The sequence below is a fragment of the Narcine bancroftii genome, chromosome 1, assembly GCF_036971445.1.
Source record: "Narcine bancroftii isolate sNarBan1 chromosome 1, sNarBan1.hap1, whole genome shotgun sequence".
Taxonomy (NCBI): domain Eukaryota; kingdom Metazoa; phylum Chordata; class Chondrichthyes; order Torpediniformes; family Narcinidae; genus Narcine; species Narcine bancroftii.
In genome coordinates, this window is record NC_091469.1 from 494,294,313 (window position 1) to 494,313,768 (window position 19,456).

The 19,456-nt window shown below is 41.5% G+C and overlaps 1 protein-coding gene and 1 long non-coding RNA gene across 2 annotated transcripts in view; one reads left to right on the top strand and one right to left on the bottom strand.

Annotated features, from left to right (window-relative positions):
• Nucleotides 1–19,456, bottom strand: part of LOC138752021 (zinc finger protein 271-like) — a 100,691-nt gene that overhangs the window by 35,164 nt on the left and 46,071 nt on the right. The window lies entirely within an intron of this gene.
• On the top strand, nt 1,064–16,422 carry LOC138752026 (uncharacterized). The gene is made up of 3 exons (XR_011350323.1): nt 1,064–1,357; nt 9,712–9,819; nt 15,246–16,422. It is a non-coding gene; the product is annotated as an uncharacterized lncRNA (long non-coding RNA).

Consider the following 19,456-nt stretch of genomic DNA (forward strand, 5'->3'; position numbering starts at 1 on the left):
GAGGGGGAACAAGGGGGATAAAGGGGTGAAGGGGAGGGGAACAAGGGGGATAAAGGGGTGAAGGGGAGGGGAACAAGGGGGATAAAGGGGTAAAGGGAGGGGGAACAAGGGGGATAAAGGGGCAAAGGGAGGGGGAACAAGGGGGATAAAGGGGAGGGGAACAAGGGGGATAAAGGGGTAAAGGGAGGGGGAACAAGGGGGATAAAGGGGCAAAGGGGAGGGGGAACAAGGGGGATAAAGGGGTGAAGGGGAGGGGAACAAGGGGGATAAAGGGGTGAAGGGGAGGGGAACAAGGGGGATAAAGTGGTAAAGGGAGGGGGAACAAGGGGGATAAAGAGGCAAAGGGAGGGGAACAAGGGGGATAAAGGGGCAAAGGGAGGGGAACAAGGGGGATAAAGGGGTGAAGGGAGGGGGAACAAGGGGAACAAGAGGAATAAAGGGGAGGGGGAACAAGGGGGATAAAGGGGTAAAGGGAGGAGGAACAAGGGGGATAAAGCGGCGAAGGGAGGGGAACAAGGGGGATAAAGGGGCAAAGGGGAGGGGGAACAAGGGGGATAAAGAGGTGAAGGGAGGGGGAACAAGGGGGATAAAGGGGAGGGGGAACAAGGGGGATAAAGGGGCAAAGGGGAGGGGGAACAAGGGGGATAAAGGGGCGAAGGGAGGGGGAACAAGGGGATAAAGGGGCGAAGGGGAGGGGGAACAAGGGGGATAAAGGGGCGAAGGGAGGGGAACAAGAGGGATAAAGGGGAGGGGGAACAAGGGGGATAAAGGGGCAAAGGGGAGGGGGAACAAGGGGGATAAAGGGGTGAAGGGGAGGGGAACAAGGGGGATAAAGGGGTGAAGGGGAGGGGAACAAGGGGGATAAAGGGGTGAAGGGAGGGGAACAAGGGGGATAAAGGGGTGAAGGGAGGGGAACAAGGGGGGTAAAGGGAGGGGAACAAGGGGGATAAAGGGGTAAAGGGTGGGAACAAGGGGGATAAAGGGGTCAAGGGAGGGGAACAAGGGGGATATGAAGGGAGGGGGATAAAGGGTCAAAGTGGATTCACCAGGAGGTTGCCTTGAATGGAGCCTTTGAGCAGGGGTGTAGTCATGTTCTGGTCCCAAAAACAAGGAGTCACACTGGTTCAGGGTGGGGGGGCTGGGCGAATGGATGTGGGTTGGTGTTCGGTCGCACCCCTGCTCTCCACACCTTCAAATATACCATGAGGTTACTTTAAATAGAGTCATTGCAGGATGAGGAGGCAATCTCTTTGTGACAGGAGATGCTTTCACCTTAAGGGTGGCAGCAGGAGCCGATCTTAACTTGTTTGCAGTGTTGCCTGGTCCATCTGAACGAGCCGAATTCTGCCACATTCAGGTGAGTACGTCTTTAGCCATGAGGAGGGAGATTATGTGGCTTTACAATGGGGTGTTAAGCCCACCTGAAAGGACCTGTTGCTGTGAGAATGAACCAGGTTAATGAAGCAGGTTAATAAGATGGGTTTGAACCAGGTTAATGAGGTGGGTTAATAAGTTGGGTTTGAGCCGGGTTAATAAGTTGGGTTTGAGGCGGGTTAATAAGTCGGGTTTGAGGCGGGTTAATGAGTCGGATTTGAGCCTGGTTAATGACTTGGGTTAATGAGCTGGGTTAATGACACGGGTTAATAAGTCAGGTTTGCGCCGGCTTAATGAGCCAGGTTTGAGCTAGGTTAATGAGGTGGGTTAATGAGTCAGGTTTGAGCTGAGTTAATGAGCCAGGTTTGAGCTGGGTTAACGAGGCGGGTTTGAGCTGGTTTAATGAGGCGGGTTTGAGCCGGGTTAATGAGATGGGTTAATGTTGGGTTTGAGCCGGGTTAATGATCCGGGTACATGAGCCAGGTTAATGAGGTGGGTTAATAAGTCTGGTTTGAGCCGGGTTAATGAGCTGGGTTAGTAAATTGGGTTTGAGCCGGGTTAATGAGCTGGGTTTATGAGCTGGGTTAATAAGTTGGGTTTGAGCCCGGTTAATGAGCTGGGTTAATGAGCTGGGTTAATGAGCTGGGTTAATGAGCTGGGTTAATGAGCTGGGTTAATGAGCTGGGTTAATGAGCTGGGTTAATGAGCTGGGTTAATGAGCTGGGTTTGAGGTGGGTTAATAACACGGGTTTGAGCTGGGTTAATGTGCCAAGTTTGAGCTGGGTTAATGAGGCGGGTTAATAAGTCAGGTTTGAACCGGGTTAATGAGCTGGGTTAATGAGCTGGGTTAATGAGCTGGGTTAATGAGCTGGGTTAATGAGCTGGGTTAATGAGCTGGGTTAATGAGCTGGGTTAATGAGCTGGGTTAATGAGCTGGGTTAATTATCTGGGTTAATGAGGTGGGTTAATAAGTCTGGTTTGAACCGGATTAATGGGCTGGGTTAGTAAATTGGGTTTGAGCGAGGTAATGATCCGGGTTAATGAACCAGGTTAATGAAGTGGGTTAATAAGTCTAGTTTGAGCCGAGTTAATGAGCTGGGTTAATGAGGCAGGTTAATGAGCTGGGTTTGATGTGGGTTAATAACGCGGGTTAATAAGTCAGGTTTGGGCTGGGTTAATGTCTCAGGTTTGAGCCCGGTTAATGAGCTGGGTTAATGAGCTGGGTTTGAGGTGGGTTAAGAACGTGGGTTAATAAGTCGGGTTTGAGCCGGGTTAATGAGCTGGGTTAATGAGGCGGGTTAATGAGGTGGGTTTGTAACGCGGGTTAATAAGTCGGGTTTGAGCTGGGTTAATGTGCCAGGTTTGAGCCGGGTTAATGAGCTGGGTTAATGAGGCGGGTTAATAAGTCAGGTTTGAATCGGGTTAATGAGTCTGGTTTGAGCCAGGTTAATGAGTCGGGTTTGAGCCGGGTTAATGAGTCAGGTTAATAAGTCGGGTTTGAGTTGGGTTAACGAGGCAGGTTTGAGCCGAGTTAATGAGCTGGGTGTGGAAGAAATTGAAAGTGTTGGACTAAGCAAAAGGGCATGGCTCAGCTTAAAACATGTTATTGCAGGGAATGATTAATCAATAGGGGTCTTCCAAGAACAAACAAGTCGAAACCAACTGTTAGATAAGAACCAAATGCTCTCTAATCACCAATCTTTGTGTGTTCCCATGATCATGTTAAACACACCTTTCTGTAAAAACTGTTTGTCTCAGTAATTTCGTGATCATGTCAAATAAGAGAAAAGACCTTGCCTATAAAAGATCGAATTCTGTAACATTAGGTCTGGCGAGACTCTTGCAGATGCTGGACCGCTGTGGGACACTCCCTCAATAAAGTGGAGGCTTGAATCTTACCACTTGTGTTAGTTATTTAATTAACTAAGTCTAGAAGAATTTTCTTGACATAAACTTGGCACCCAACATGGGGCCTGACATCACTGTGAAGCAGTCCTGGTCTACTGTAAGGGAGTTCCAAGTAAGTAACCAGACTGCATTGAGAATGACGGGACAAGATGTACTCACAACAAGTGGTAGGATTTTGGCATTCGTTCAAGAGAGAGAACTGACCTGATTATTTAATTGCGTGATTTTTTAATAGAAAATTAATCGGAGAGGATTAATTGAGTGGTTGGACCATTCCGAAATCTGGGACTTTACCAAGTTGGACTTGGTACAAATGAAATAAATTAAGGTCACACAATGGGGTCGGCTTTCTCTAAAGAAATTTTAACTGGAACAAAAAATTTATGAAACATCAGGACCTCAAGAATTGTAAATATGTTATAATGTGGAAAATGCACTATGGGTTTGGGGGAAAACTTAATGTAGATGACTGTTGTAAATTAATTGTTGCTATAGTAAAAGACACTCATCAGAAAATAAAAGATAAAAGTAAATTAGAACATGGTAAAGCTTTTAGAAGCACAAAACAGAAAAGGAGAATTTAAAAAGAAAACCGCGGATGAACATAATAATGAAAATAAAACAGTTAACAAAGTAACTAATGCAAAGTAACTAAAGAAGATAATGAAGTGTGTTGGTGTTCACATCCGCCGAGGCTTCAAGCGGAAACGAACAGACCATAACAATTATGACATCCAATGCCGAGTGTCCCTCCGCCATATACTGCAGATACACAGAGTGTGATCTCTGGCACAGAACAACTGTATCCATCACTGAAAGAGAGGGATTGTGAAGGCGGACGGGAACTGATTCCGAAATAGTCGCCTAGTCCAAACCCTCTGCCTGAAGAAACATCAGGAAACAATCGCATATACAGGTAATCCTGTATATGTATTCAGACCACGGACAGTGAAGGATGTTAAAAAAGCTACTGAAGGAATTGTCCATCCAAAATAAAATGTTAACTGATTGCCACAAGATTTTAATAACTTAATAGCAAGTTACCGACAACGCTGTCGAGTTGGAACAAGCCTTAAGATCGATGTTGGGATGTGATTGGTGTTTGGTAGAAAGGGATTGGAATCCCTTGGGGGCCAACCATGAGCCATTATTATGGGTGGCAGGAAATGGAGATTACCAAACAAGAAAAAATAACCTCTTTGATAGAGTACGATGACATTACCAGGACTGTAACAAGGTGCATGAAACAATTCAATCCAAAGACGAAACAGTCTTACATTTCTTTGTAGAATGAAAAAAGCCTTTGAATTAAATAGTGGTCAAACAGCACCCATTCTGTTGGATGATCAAGGATCATATGCCCAACAACTAAAAATTGAATTTCTGAATGGAGTAAGGCCAGAAATAAGTGGTCAGGTTAAAAGACACCTAGTGGGGTCGCGAACTAAGTCACTTTCAGATGTAAAAGATTGGGCTGTACATGCCGAAAAAAAACTGTCAGCAAAAAAGGACTGTCCAGAATGTGGTTGTGTACGATGAAAGGACAGAGGATGATTCAGAAATATCTCTATACTCTGCGGAAGAAGATAATAGAAGAGGAAATCATAAAGGAAGAGGTAGAGGACGGGGAGGAAGGCCGAACAAAAGATCAGAAGGGTGTTTAGTGTGTGGAAAATTTGGACATTGGGCGAGAGACTGTCCGAAAGCAAAGCACAATGTTGCTCGAGAAGCAGACGATGATAAATAACTAACTGACAAAAAGAAATTCTGTGACAACTCAGAGAATGCAGAGGTTATCCAGATATTGGACCTCGAAGAAATATTTAGTATATTTAAAAATACTAATGAAAATACAAGACCAAATGTTGATTTAAGAATAGAAAATAAGAAGTTGATAACGTTCCTGTTCGACACCGGCGACCACAACTCAAGATGCACGCAACGAGATAGAATTATCCTCAGATTATATAATAGCGAAGTCTGCATCAGAACATTTGATGCCAGAACAACTCACAGAACCTGTAGAAATTGATGATCCACTCACCGGAAGAAGATGTAGGGAACAAATTCTCATATCTAAGTCCTGTACAGGGAATTTGTTGGGAAGGGATGCTATGGGTTTCCTGGGAATAGGTGTGGTGCCAGGACCTAAAGGAATGCGAGCTGTGTGGATACAGGGCAAAGAAGCATTCGTACAAGAGGCAAGTGGGTCACCATACTATTACTATTCCATTGACCCTATCACTCGTGGGCCACGATCTATATCCAAGGCCCTAATACAGGAAGGAAAAAGGAGAGCAACAGGAATATTTGATTGAAAAACTGAAGAAAAGTCACATTGTACTATGGAGTTTAAACTAACTCCAGGACCAAATAAAACCTATGAGAAGGAGTTCTTTAAAGAACGAACATCGATATTGTGTTTACCAGTTCTCCTTTGGGATAGTCAAAGGAATACAGTGGCTGCTGTACAACTGAGTTCCCAAGATCAGAAAGTTTTCCGTCCCTGCTTGGCAGGTCCACACATTTCAGTCACCAAGAAGAAGACAGGGTCATGGTGGTACTTTGGAGAAATGGTGGCTAACGGCGAGAGAGCGAAGAACTGGGAGGAGACCAGTCCCGGATCCAGGATCTGGTACAAGAAAGAACAAGGGTTATTTAAACGAGACCTGAACTGGTCTACGGTGGGAACTAAGGAGATCCATCTGGAAGGAGGCAGAGTTTGGGAAACATACACTCTCACAGCAGAGGAGGAGGAATTGTTGTCTGACCTACTGTCTTGGGTAAACTTATACCTCTCATTTTGTTCATTTTAGATTGGTCACAGTGTTTGAGCTACTGAAAGAAAACAGAGACACGCACCGAGAGCACTTCAGTTTACACAAATCTTTATTACAAAGTCTTAAGCAGATTTCAAACTACAATATGTGAGCCCTCCCTAATCATAATTAACAACGCCTGGACTGGTCCCAACTGCCAAAGCGAGGCAATGACGGCACACTTGTAGTAGGTTGCCGGGGCGCCGGTAGCAGCTTCTTCACTTCCCCCGACTGGGACGTTGCTCGGACTCTGGCTGTTCTTCCTTCTTGACAAGGGGTGTTCCCACCCCTCAGAGAGTCTAAACTTCAGCAGCAGGACCACAGGCTTATATACCCCAAAAACAATTAATCATGCACCTACTCCTTCTAATATTTGTCAGTCAAAATCAAAACTGAACATTATATTCTACAATTTAGAAGATTAATTATTATGGAACCAGGATGCTATGATTTCCTGGTTTATCTCGTAGATACAAAGACTTATTAACACTTCTCAGACTTTGCAATGCCATGCTATCCTACATTTAGGAAAGAACAATTAATCATGCGCCTACTCCTTTTAACATTTGTCAGTCAAAATCAAAGCTGAACATACTACAATTTAGAAGATTAATTATTACGGAACCAGGATGCTATGATTTCCTGGTTTATCTCATAGATACAAAGTCTTATTAAAACTTCTCGAGCAAGAAAGGTTGTGACCAATTCGTCAATTTGAGTGTCGCATTTGACAACTGCTTTCCCTGGGCCTCACAGTGGAATTCCATTTCAAAGTGCATCTTCAGATAAATCCCCATGGCTGAGCTTAATTACATCTGCTAGTTCTGACAGTAAGGTGACCTGAGTGTGGACCCAGTGTCGTCAGTTCCACATAAGCAAAAAAGCATCTGGGCACATGGTTTTAATCTTCCATTACACCTACCAGAAGGGTTGTGGTTGTCCAAACCACCTGATGTGGGACTGATGCAAGGAGTTGCACCAGTACATGTCAGCCCCGGTCTACCTATCGACCCTATCAAAGATAATATCCTCTGAAGAAGGAAGCCATTGAAGGCATACAACCAGTGTTTGAGGACCTCTGCCGAAAGGGAGTAATTGTTGCCTGTCCAGATTTCCCATGTAATACTCCAATGTTCCCTGTGAAGAAGGCACCCCCTTCTAACGGATGGCATATGGTACAAGACCTACAAGCTGTGAACCGAGCCATCATTCCCCATGCCCCGTGTATCCCTGAGCCTAGCATTTTACTGAATGACATGGGACCACAACATAAATACTTCAGCATCATTGATTTAGCACAATTTTGGTTCTCAGTCTCCTTTGAAGGGAAAAGATGGACCTCTACCAGACTGCCACAAGGTTATACTGAAAGCCCGACTATCTTCTGCTTATCTGGAGCATTTTGAGCATTCACCTACCACTTTGTTATTACTGTATGTAGATGACATACTCCGACATTCTCCTACTAAGACTGACTGTCTGTGAAACCCCTTGGCCTTCCTGAAAGTCCTGTATGAACAAGGACATAAGGTGAGCAAAAATAAACTACAATTGTGCCAGACCACGGTAAAATATCTGGGATATCACATCTCTTGGGAAGGATGTGAATTGGATCCAGAAAGAAAGCAAGCCATTCTCACTGCACCCAAACCCCGCATCAAGAAAGAGGAAACTGTTTGTGTGTCTTTTGGTCAGTATGGTTCAATGTGTGAAAAATTTTTTTTTAATTTAAAAAAAGAAAGAGAGTTGCAATTTCTTGGAATAACGACCTTCTGCAGATAGAGAAAAGGCTTTCAAAGAGGTCAAACCAACTCTTGTGTCTTCTACCATGCTTGCATTACCAAACTCTGATAAACCATTTATTGCAAGGAGTCGTACATGACTTCTATATTGCTACAAACCCATGGGGGAACAATTTAAACCTGTAGCTTATTATTCATCTCAGCTGGATCAAGTAGCACGCGTATTCCCTCCATGCTTGCGCGCTTCAGCTACCAGACCCCTGACTCTGCCAGTTCTCCATGCAGTCGCAATTAAAGTGATCTTACCTTTCACCAGCACATCTGTCTTGTATGATAGTGTTATTATCTCAACCTAACCCTACCATTGAGCGGTGTAACACTCTTAATCCTGCTACTTTGCTTCTAACTGCAGAAGATGGGGAACCACATGACTGTTTGGCGGAAACAGACCAACTTGTTACGCTATGACCTGATTGAAAGGACGAATCACTTACTAATGCAGATCTAATACTCTATGTTGATGATTCCTGCAGGAAAAACAATCTGGGACAAAATCAAACTGGCTATGCAGTGGTAGAAAAAGATGAAGTCAGGAAATCTGGTTACCTACGGACCCACAACTCTGCTGAGTTTGTGGCACTTACCAAAGCTTTCATTTTAATAGCAGGACTGTCAGTTACCATCAACACTGAGAGTGCCCACACATTCCCTACAGTGCATGTTTTTGCAGCTCAATGGCAGAACAGAGGGATGGTCACATCAACTGGGAAGCCCACACAGCACACCACTCTGATACTAGCACTACTGGATGCTTTCTTGAAACCCAAAAGATTGGCCATTTGTAAATGTGCGGCGCAGATGAAGGGAACAGACGATATTGCCTGTGGAAATAGACTTGCTGATGAGGACGCAAAACAGGCTTCCCAGAGACCATTGGAAACAGAAGAAGATTTAACGTTACAAGAGATTGACCGTGAAGTTCTCCGCACCGTGCAGCATTCTGCACCGCCTACTGAAAAACACATTTAGTCCACCCATGAAGCAAGTCGCCATACAGATGGTTTGTGGTGATCGAAAGAGGGTAAATGGATACTGCCTAAATCATTATTTAGATTTGCTGCATTAATGAGTCGTGGGGTAACCCATGTCTCATCAGAGAGGATGGTACAAATGATTAACCAAGTATTCCAAACATATGGGTTTGTAGCCTCGGCACAAAGACATTGTGCTCCATGTGAGATATGCACCAGGTACAATCCACAGGGACAGATAAGGCAAAGGGAAGGGCCAATTCCTACAACCAAATGACCCTTTTCCAATTTTACACATGGACTTTATTGAGCTATCTCCATGCCAAGGTTCACAACATTGCTCAGTAATAATTGATGTTTTTTCTAGATGGACTGATGTATACATCTGCAAAGGCCTATGCTTCCACAGTAGCAAAAGCTTTACTGAAAGATATAATACCGAGATATGGCATACCGGAAAAATTATATAGAAGTAATGGGCATCTCTTTGGAAATGAAATAATTGATCGACTCACTATGACTTTAACTATTCAGTGTAGACATTACTGTGCCTTTCACCCTTCATCTGCAGGTTTAGTGGAAAGAACTAATGGGACAATTAAGAACAAATTAAGAAAAGCAATGGCAGGCACAGGTCTTTCCTGGCTTGGTTGCCTTCCATTGATACTGTTAAACATAAATGATGCCCAGTGTAAAAGGGATATCACCTTATAAGGTCCTGTTTGGGAGACCTCATCAATACCCTCCCTTACAGGGCATCACTAAAACAGTACAGAAAGAATGTACATTGGCCGAATACATGAGAAATTTGCTGATTAAAAAATCTTCTGTATTCAGACCCCCAACAGGTAAAGGGGGAACAGACCGCACCTTGGATCAACTGCTCAGACCAGGAGATTGGGTCTTTATCAAGGTCATCAAGAAAAAGAGGTGGTCAAATCCCAGGTGGGAGAATCCATTCCAGGTATTATTAACAACACCAACTGCAGTAGGCATTGCTGAAGGAAGCAGCTGGATACATATTACACATTGTAAAAAGGTAAAAGGAGACCTTTCAGGACCAAGCTAAGGGACACTCAGGTCTGGCCGATGGCAGTATCTGCCCGGTAACGACTGGGAGTCCTGGCTCTTGGAACTGTCCAGTAAAATGAGAACTTTAACTCTCACAGGAATATGGATAACCTTGACTATTGCCATGGTAACAGCTAAAAACTTACAAAAATGTATAGAAAAGAGTGAAATATGTGCCTTTGAAGTGGATTTGTGTCCTGAGAAGCACATAGTGGGTTCCAGGCAAGTTGGGGAAGGAATCCTATTCAAATGTACCATAGCTGTGGGAGCATTTGTATGTTGTGGAAGGTGCACCAGCTGGTGGTCTGTATTCTAGCACTCTCAACCTGAGGGATAGAAAAGTCAAATAGATGGTCTGTTTTAAAGCCAAGAGGGAGAAGAAATAATGTAATAGTTACCATTAGGAATGTTAAGAAGGAAGATGAATTCAGATATGGGTATGTTCTGATGAAGTTGGGAAAGATATTTGCGAGGAAGTAAACATTATATTTCCGAGGAAGTAAACCAGCGTCCACTCCCACTGCAGCACCAAAAGTACCAGAACCAGAAGCAAAACAAGATCAAACAAGAGTTAAAACTAGATCCTTAAAAGACCTAAAGGACACAGTAGCTCTCAAGGCAGGATTTAGAGACGACAAGCATGGTTAGAATGGGTATCCTATACAGTTAGGTCTCAGAATAGAAAGAATTGCTGCAGCCAGAGGACAACTATTACCTGCACCCTTTCCACTTTACTAATTCCCCTCAAGGAGTCACTCTCTACACCACAAAAAATAAGCCGACTAATGCCAATTGTAGTGACCTACATGACCTCTTCCCTCTCATAACTGATCGAGTCCCTCCTCCATTTATGGTACCCAAGGGTGGAAATTTTAGTTGCTTTACTCATATAGAAACAATGGGAAAAAAGGCAACTGTGGGTGAGATACAAGGATGTGCTGAAGTAATAAACTTGAGCAACACAAATGGGGCAAAGAAATTACTGCCTTGTCTTAATAAGACATGGATGACCAGCCAGAAGGTCAGAAGAGCTGATGTATGGGAGTATTGTGGAGGGAAAATCATACATCCTAAGTGACCACATAACTGGGAAGGTAGATGTGCAATGATCAAACTATTAATACCTTTTTCCATTATAACACGAAGAACAAACCGCTGCATCAGATCATACAAAAATAATGAAACGTGCAATAGAGCCCAAGGGTAACTTTGACCCTCACATATACATAGATTCTAGTTGTGACTAGTTTGGCCCTACTAGTCCATGCCGGAACAAATCCCCACCCTCCTAGTCCCACTGACCAGCACCTGGTCCATACCCCTCCAATATTCTCCCCTCCATGTAATTATCCAGTCTTTCCTTAAATGTAAATAACGTTCCTGCTTCAACCACCTCCGCTGGAAGCTTATTCCACACCCCAACCACCCTTTGCGTGAAGAAATTTCCCCTCATGTTCCCCTTATAATTTTCCCCTTTCAATCTCAAACCATGGCCTCTGGTTTGAATATCCCCCACTCTTAATTGAAAAAGCCTATCCACGTTGACTCTCTCTGTCCCTTTTAAAATCTTGAACACCTCCATCAAATCCCCCCTCAATCTTCTACGCTCCAGAGAAAAAAGCCCCAGGCTGCTCAACCTTTCTCTGTAACTCAAACCCTGACATCCTGTCAACATTCTCGTGAACCTTCTCTGCACTCTCTCTATTTTGTTTATATCCTTCCTTTCATTTGGTGACCAAAACTGTACACAGTACTCCAAATTTGGCCTCACCAATGCCTTGTACAATTTCATCATAACCTCCCTACTCTTGAATTCAATACTCCGATTTATGAAGGCCAACATTCCAAATGCCTTCTTCACCACACCATCTACCTGAGTATCAACTTTGAGGGTACTATTTACCACAACTCCTAAATCCCTTTGTTGCTCTGCACTCCTCAGTTGTCTACCATTCAATGTATATGACCTATTTAGATTTGCCTTTCCAAAATGCAACACTTCAAACTTATCCGTATTAAATTCCATCAATCATTTCTCATCCCACTCCTCTAGCTTTCCTATCTCTCTTTTTAAGCTATGGTAATCTTCCTCACTGACCACAATACCAACAATCTTTGTATCATCTGCAAACTTACTTATCCAATTCAGCACCCCTTCTTCCAGATCGTTAATATATATAACAAACAATAGTGGACCCAGGACTGATCCCTGAGGAACTCCACTTGTCACCGGCCTCCAATTGGACAAACAATTTTCTACCACTACTCTCTGACACCTTCCATCCAACCATTGCTGAATCCATTTCACTACCTCCTTATTTATACCTAATGCCTCCACCTTTTTTCCTAACCTCCTGTGGGGAACTTTGTCAAAAGCTTTACTAAAGTCTAAATAGACAACATCCACAGCCTTTCCTTCATCAATCTTTTTCTTAACCCCCCTCGAAAAACTCTATAAGGTTTGTTAAGCATGATCTACCCCTGACAAAACCATGCTGACTACTACCTATCAATCCCTGTTCATCCAAATATTAGTAAATGCCATCCCTCAGAATACTTTCCATCAACTTACCCACCACAGATGTCAGACTCACAGGTCTATAATTTCCAGGCTTACATTTGGACCCTTTCTTAAACAGCGGAACAATATGAGCCACCCTCCAATCCTCTGGGACTACCCTGTGACCAGTGACATCCTAAATATCTCTGTTAATGGCCCCACTATCTGTACACTAGTCTCCCTGAGTGTCCTTGGGAATACATTGTCTGGATCCGGAGATTTGTCCACCTTTATCTTTTTTAACACAGCCATCACTACCTCCTCGGTTATCCTTACATGATTCATGACCTTCCCGCTATTTTTCTTTACTTCAACTGGTACAATATTTTTTTCCCTAGTGAATACCGAGGAAAAGAAATAATTTAAAATTTCCCCCATTTCCTCTGACTTCTCACTCAGCCTACCCTCGCTATCTACAAGGGGTCCAATTTTATCCCTCACTAATGTACCTATAGAAACCCTTTGGATTTATTTTTACTCTGTCAGCCAAAGCCTCTTCGTGCCTCTTTTTGGCCTTTCTAATTTCTTCCTTAAGATTTTTTCTACACTCCTTGCAGTTCTCTTTCAATTTCTCATCACTCTGCTGTTTATACCTCTTGTACATTTCTCTCTTTCTCCTAAATAACGAGGATAAATTCAGAGAAAAGTTTCAAAAGTGTTCACATCTTTTCCATGGTGATTCCAAGAATGAGAACAAGTTTCTCGTCCGTTTGGATATTACATCATATGACATCAAAGTAACTCTAAAAAAACAATGAATCCTTAAAGGAAAAGTCACAAACACAAGGTTTTACCTATACAGACGCTCCTCCACCTCCCTCAACCACACTTTCACTGTCTTCACCACTGGTGCTGTGATCCACAGTCTCTGTACAGCAGGAGTAGAAGTTCAGCTAGGTGATCAGACTTGCCGAAGTGCGGTCGAGGCATGGCTCAATAGACATTTTTCATGGTGGGTAGCAGTGGTCAAATATGTTGGTTTCCTTGGTCTCTCATGTGACATGTTGGTTGTAGTTTGTGTAACAGAGTATATAGATCTGTTTTTGGGAGATAAATTGGGGCAGGTTTTTTTTAGTGTAGTCACATACAAACACTTTAAAACAGATCTTATTTAAAATACTGGAGCTCTGTTCATGCTAGACATGCTGGGGCCAATAGCCTTTGCAAAACCTTTCGAGAGTGCCCAATAGACTTCCCTAATGGATTGTTGTTTACAAAAAGGCAACAAATGAAAAATCTTGTCAGAGCTGCATTCTGTCTGGAGTGGAAGGTCATAGAGGGTCATGTGGTTTTGCAAGCAGAGAGAGTCAATCAGGGTTTCTTTCTGAATTCTACAGTCAGCAGCAGCAGCTTGGTCTGGAACAGGACAAGCTAGCAAGCTTGTGGAAAACCCCTATTTGGGTTGTGAGTGCTTGGTTCAGTTTGGTCAAAGCCCTTGTGGTTCATGCAAGAGAAGAGGACTGGCTGTCTAATGTTTCACTTGGAATAAGTGAATCAAGAAGGAACTCTGTAGTGACCTGAAAGAAAGAGGTGATCATCTGGAGAACCCTGAGGGGGCAAGTTTCAACAGCAAGTCACTGAAGTGGCTGATTAAAAATGATTCAGTTGTGGGTGTCCAGGAACAGCAAATCTCTCTCTGAAACCCAACAGGAACCTTCCTGAGCAGTAACCATTTACCTTTCAAGCACCAAAGCCTGGTGAACTTTATAAATGTTAAATTCTGTGCACAGTATAAGAATTGCCTGCAACCAATTAGAAGGGGGTTGAGTTAGATTAGTTAAGTCAATAGTGATAAGTTAAAGTTTGATTCTGTTTTCATGTTTAAAGATAATTAAAAGCAACTTTTGTTTAAGTAACTATTTGTCCTGGTGAATATCTATTGCTGCTGGGTTTATGGGTCCTCTGGGCCCATAACATTTGTCAGATACATCTTCAGGGTGACCTGATTGATAGCAATGATCAGGAAAGTGCTGTCTCATGGTTGTTTATCACAGAGCTCAGTCCTTCCAGTATCAGCCTGATATTGGTGCGGGGGGAGGTATTTACACTGTGACCAGGATGATGGGGTGAACTCCCTCGGCAGATAGAATGGGCGACACTTGATCACCAGATGTTCCAGGACAGGCGAGCAGGACTGAGAAATCACTGTGCACCATGACATCCCCTGGCTTTCCAGGTGCCAGTGTCCAGTCAGCGTGATGGAAGGTGACGTCCTTTTGAGCATCTCCAGGTCCGGAATGTCCAAGTTTAACCATGTTTCTGTAAAGCACATCATGTGGCACTTCCTGATGTCTCTTTGATTTGAAATTTGGCTTGGAATTCATCAAGTTTGTTCACCAAGGACTGTACGTTGGCCAGGATGGTAGGGAGTAGAAGCCTCAGGTCCTTGGTCTCAGCTTGACCAAAATCCCCCCTCCCCCAAATGTGTTCATGTGGTTGGGTCTTCTTTACATGGCTTGTGGGTCTACTGCTGGTCACTCCTGTGTGTTTAAATGGTCCGTGTGCTGCCCCTTTAAATCCTCTGAGATGTTTAAATGTGCTGAGTGTCTATGTCTGCGACTCCTGTAAAGTTTAAATGGGCCGATCGTAAAACTCCCGCAGTGTTGTTGTTGGACTTGCAATGAGCTGTTTAAAGGTCCCACAGCCCAACAGAGATGGCTAGTTCTAAGGTCTGCCAGCAATATTTGGACTCCCATGTTGTTGGGTAAGTTTGATTTTCTGTTTCTTCTTTGATTTGTAGAATTTCCGAATGGGAATATTTGATTATTCCCCGAAGCTGCTCACAGAGACCGCGCTGGAAGGCGACATGATCAACACTGTCTCGCTGTTGTAACCTGTGTCTCTTCATAGTGCTCACAATCTTCATTTTCTTTAACTCTCTCGGGTCTCTTTCTCTCTGCACGATGTTATAAATACTGCTCTCCAGTTGAAATTTGCCTCCACTCAGTTCCCTTGTGGATTCTGTAACGTGCTGATCAAGGACGTGAGCACGGATCTGTGAGAGATGAGTAACACTGATCTAAAAGAAAAGTGAGGATTATGAGAGATGAGTTAAACTGATATAAAAATATGAAAGATGAGGAAACTAGTATGGATATATGTGTAATGAATAAAGCCAGGATGAATAGAAGAAGAATAGATATTAGAATGTGGGAAGTAAAGTTAGTCTGAATAAGATAAGGGTCTTCTAGCCTTAGACAGAATTAGCAAGTTCACCAGGTATGAATAAGATAAGGATAGATAATAGATAATAGAATGTAGGAAGTAAAGTTAGCCTGAATAAGATTAGGGTCTTCTAGCCTTAGACAGAATTAGCAAGTTCTGCATGTAAGAAGTTAGTCAGCCCTGAGAGTCAGGAAGGTGTGAATAAGGACAATGACATGATGGGACACCGACAGGATACCCCCTGGTCCTCCAAGTTCACAGAAACAGCACGTAGGTAGACAGGATTACCTAATGCCAAACTCATCCAGGAGGCAGAAGAATGTAAGGGGGAGGGGTCTTCTATACTGAAATCAACTGTATAAGAGTTGGGTGAGCCCCAGAGTATGTGTGTATTCCCAGGGTAAGGGGAAGCACCCAACTTTGCATTGTTGGATAATAAATGTTCTTTGTTCTCAATTTTTGTCTCGAGCAATTGCTGTTTTATTTTCGAAACTTTATTTATTAATTTTAACATATGAAAAAAGTAAGTAATTCACGTACAGAAAAAATACAAAATAAAGTAATACAAGTACAAAGTAACATAGTTAATACAGTACCAATCTCGGCATCTCCCCCTAACAACTAAAAACTAAGACTAAAAAAAAAACTATTTTTAACCCCTAAACACCTCCTCCCCACCCCACAATAAAGAGTGAAGAATTAATACTATTAGTATAATAAAAAAAATAAAAAATAAAAATATATATCTTAAAAAAGAGATCGATATATATATAAAAAAACAAAAAAATTTTTAATTAAGTATTAATTATTAATCCAAAAAAATTTATTATATAAGAATATATATGAAAAAACAAAAACAAAAAGAACTTAAACAAAAAAAACAACTAATAAAAAAAACTAAAAAAAAGGAAAAAAAGAAAGAAAAAAAGAAAACATATATATAGAAAAAATATATAATAAAAAAAAGTTTTTTTGAAGAAAAAAAATGATTAATTCAAACTTATTTAAATTGTATATAATCAATAAATGGGATCCATTTTAACTCATAAAAAGACATCTTATCTTGCATAGAAAAAGATATTCTTTCCATAACCAAACAAAACTTCATCTCTGAATACCACCTATCTAAAGACAATACATTTCTATTCTTCCAAGTCATCGCTATACATTTCTTGGCCACTGCCAGCGCTAAGTAAATAAAAGAGATCTGGTAATTATCTAATTCAAAATCCATCAACGGTTGCATATTCCCTAATAAAAATATATCAGGGTCTAATACAATATGAAGATTATATAGATTATTAAATACAGATTGAATACCTTTCCAAAATTGTTGTAACCGATCACACAACCAAACAGCATGTAAAAAAGTACCAGAAACCTGATCACAACGAAAACAAAGATCTGACTTACTTAAAACAAATTTTTAAAATTTTTCAGGTGTTAAATATAATTGATGTATAAAACTATAATTAATCATCGCCAATCTAGCATTAATCAATTTTCGAACACTATTACAGCAGATTTCAGACCAATCTTATCCAGTTATTGTTAAACTTAAATCTTTTTCCCATTTCATTTTATCTTTATCCCAATCTATTTTACTTTCACTTTCCAACAAAATACGATACAAACCTGATATATAACCCTTTTTTGGAAATGAGAGCACATATTTCTCAAAATCAGTTTCAGACAGTAAATTCATTTGACGACCGCATACCTGTTTTACAAAAGATCTTAACTGATAATACACAAATATAGAATAACCACTTATATCAAATCTTTTTTGCAATTCTACAAAAGAACAAAAATGACCTTCTAAAAAGCAGTCAGATAAATTATGTATTCCTTTCTCCTCCCATTGTTTCAAAATAGTATTAGATGCTGTGAAAGGAACAAGCTGATTATTATATAATGGTAATCTTCCCGACCACTTATTTTTCAATCCCATTTTATGTAATTTACTTGTCCATAAATTCATTAAATGTTTCAATATTGGTACATCATAAGTTCGTAACAAGTTTTTATTCCATCGAAATAAAAATTCATTCGAAAATTTTTCAGAAATAACTGCCAATTCTATCTGTGCCCAACCACACTCCTGTTCAGCTCCGAATCATGGGTCCTCTACCGGCATCACCTACGGCTCCTAGAACGCTTCCACCAGCGTTGTCTCCGCTCCATCCTCAACATCCATTGGAGCGCTTTCATCCCTAACGTCGAAGTACTCGAGATGGCAGAGGTCGACAGCATCGAGTCCACGCTGCTGAAGATCCAGCTGCGCTGGGTGGGTCACGTCTCCAGAATGGAGGACCATCACCTTCCCAAGATCGTGTTATATGGTGAGCTCTCCACTGGACACCGTGACAGAGGTGCACCAAAGAAAAGGTACAAGGACTGCCTAAAGAAATCTCTTGGTGCCTGCCACATTGACCACCGCCAGTGGGCTGATATCGCCTCAAACCATGGATCTTGGCGCCTCACAGTTTGGCGGGCAGCAACCTCCTTTGAAGAAGACCGCAGAGCCCACCTCACTGACAAAAGGCAAAGGAGGAAAAACCCAACACCCAACTCCAGCCAACCAATTTTCCCCTGCAGCCGCTGCAACCGTGTCTGCCTGTCCCGCATCGGACTTGTCAGCCACAAATGAGCCTGCAGCAGACGTGGACTTTTACCCCCTCCATAAATCTTCGTCCGCGAAGCCAAGCCAAAGAAAAGAACTAGGCGTATCTTGTGTGGCCATTAATGCGCTAAGAAATCTAAATTGAGCTGTTTCATAATAAAATTGAAAGTTAGGTAGCCGTAACCCTCCAAATTGAAAATCTCACATCAATTTTTTCAACGCCACCCTAGGAAATTTTCCTTTCCACAAAAAATCCCTAATTACTTTATGTAAATCCTTAAAAAATCTTTTTTGTAAACAACAAGGAATTGATTGAAATAAATATTGTATATGAGGAAAAATATTCGTTTTTATAGTATTATTTCTTCCTAATAAACCCAAAGGTAAATCTTTCCATTTAACTAAATCTGCCTTAATCTTCTTCATTAATGGAAGATAATTAAGTGAATATAAATTTTGGTAGTCAGTATTAACATTAATTCCCAAATATTTAATTTGTTTCGTCCACTTCAAATTCGTAATATTTCTAAACATTGAATAATCATCTTTACTAATTGATAAAATTTCACTTTTAGTCCAATTAACTTTATAACCAGATAATTGACCATAAATCTCTAAGGAATCTTGAAGTGCTGGCAGAGAAACATCAGGATCCACCAAATACAGCAAAACATCATCCGCAAATAAATTTATTTTATAATCTTCATTCAAGACTCTCATACCTTTGATACTATCATTCTGACGTATTAATTGTGCTAGAGGTTCAATAACTAAAGCAAACAAGGTGGGTGATAATGGACATCCTTGTCTAGTAGATCTTGTTAAATTAAAGGATTCTGAAAGCAAACCATTAGTAACAACTCTAGCTTTCGGATCATTATACAGAGCCCTAATCATACCAATAAATGAGAGACTAAACAAAAACTTTTCAAGTACTTTAAATAAAAACTTCCATTCTACTCTATCGAATGCCTTTTCTGCATCCAATGAAACCACCATTGGATAATTCTTCTGAGATTTAGATCTATTTATCAAAGTAATTAATCGTAGAATATTATCCGAAGCATACCTATTTTTTATAAAACCTGTTTGATCACGATGTATTATCTTTGGTAACTGAGCCAACCTATTAGCCATAACTTTAGCCACTATTTTATACTCTA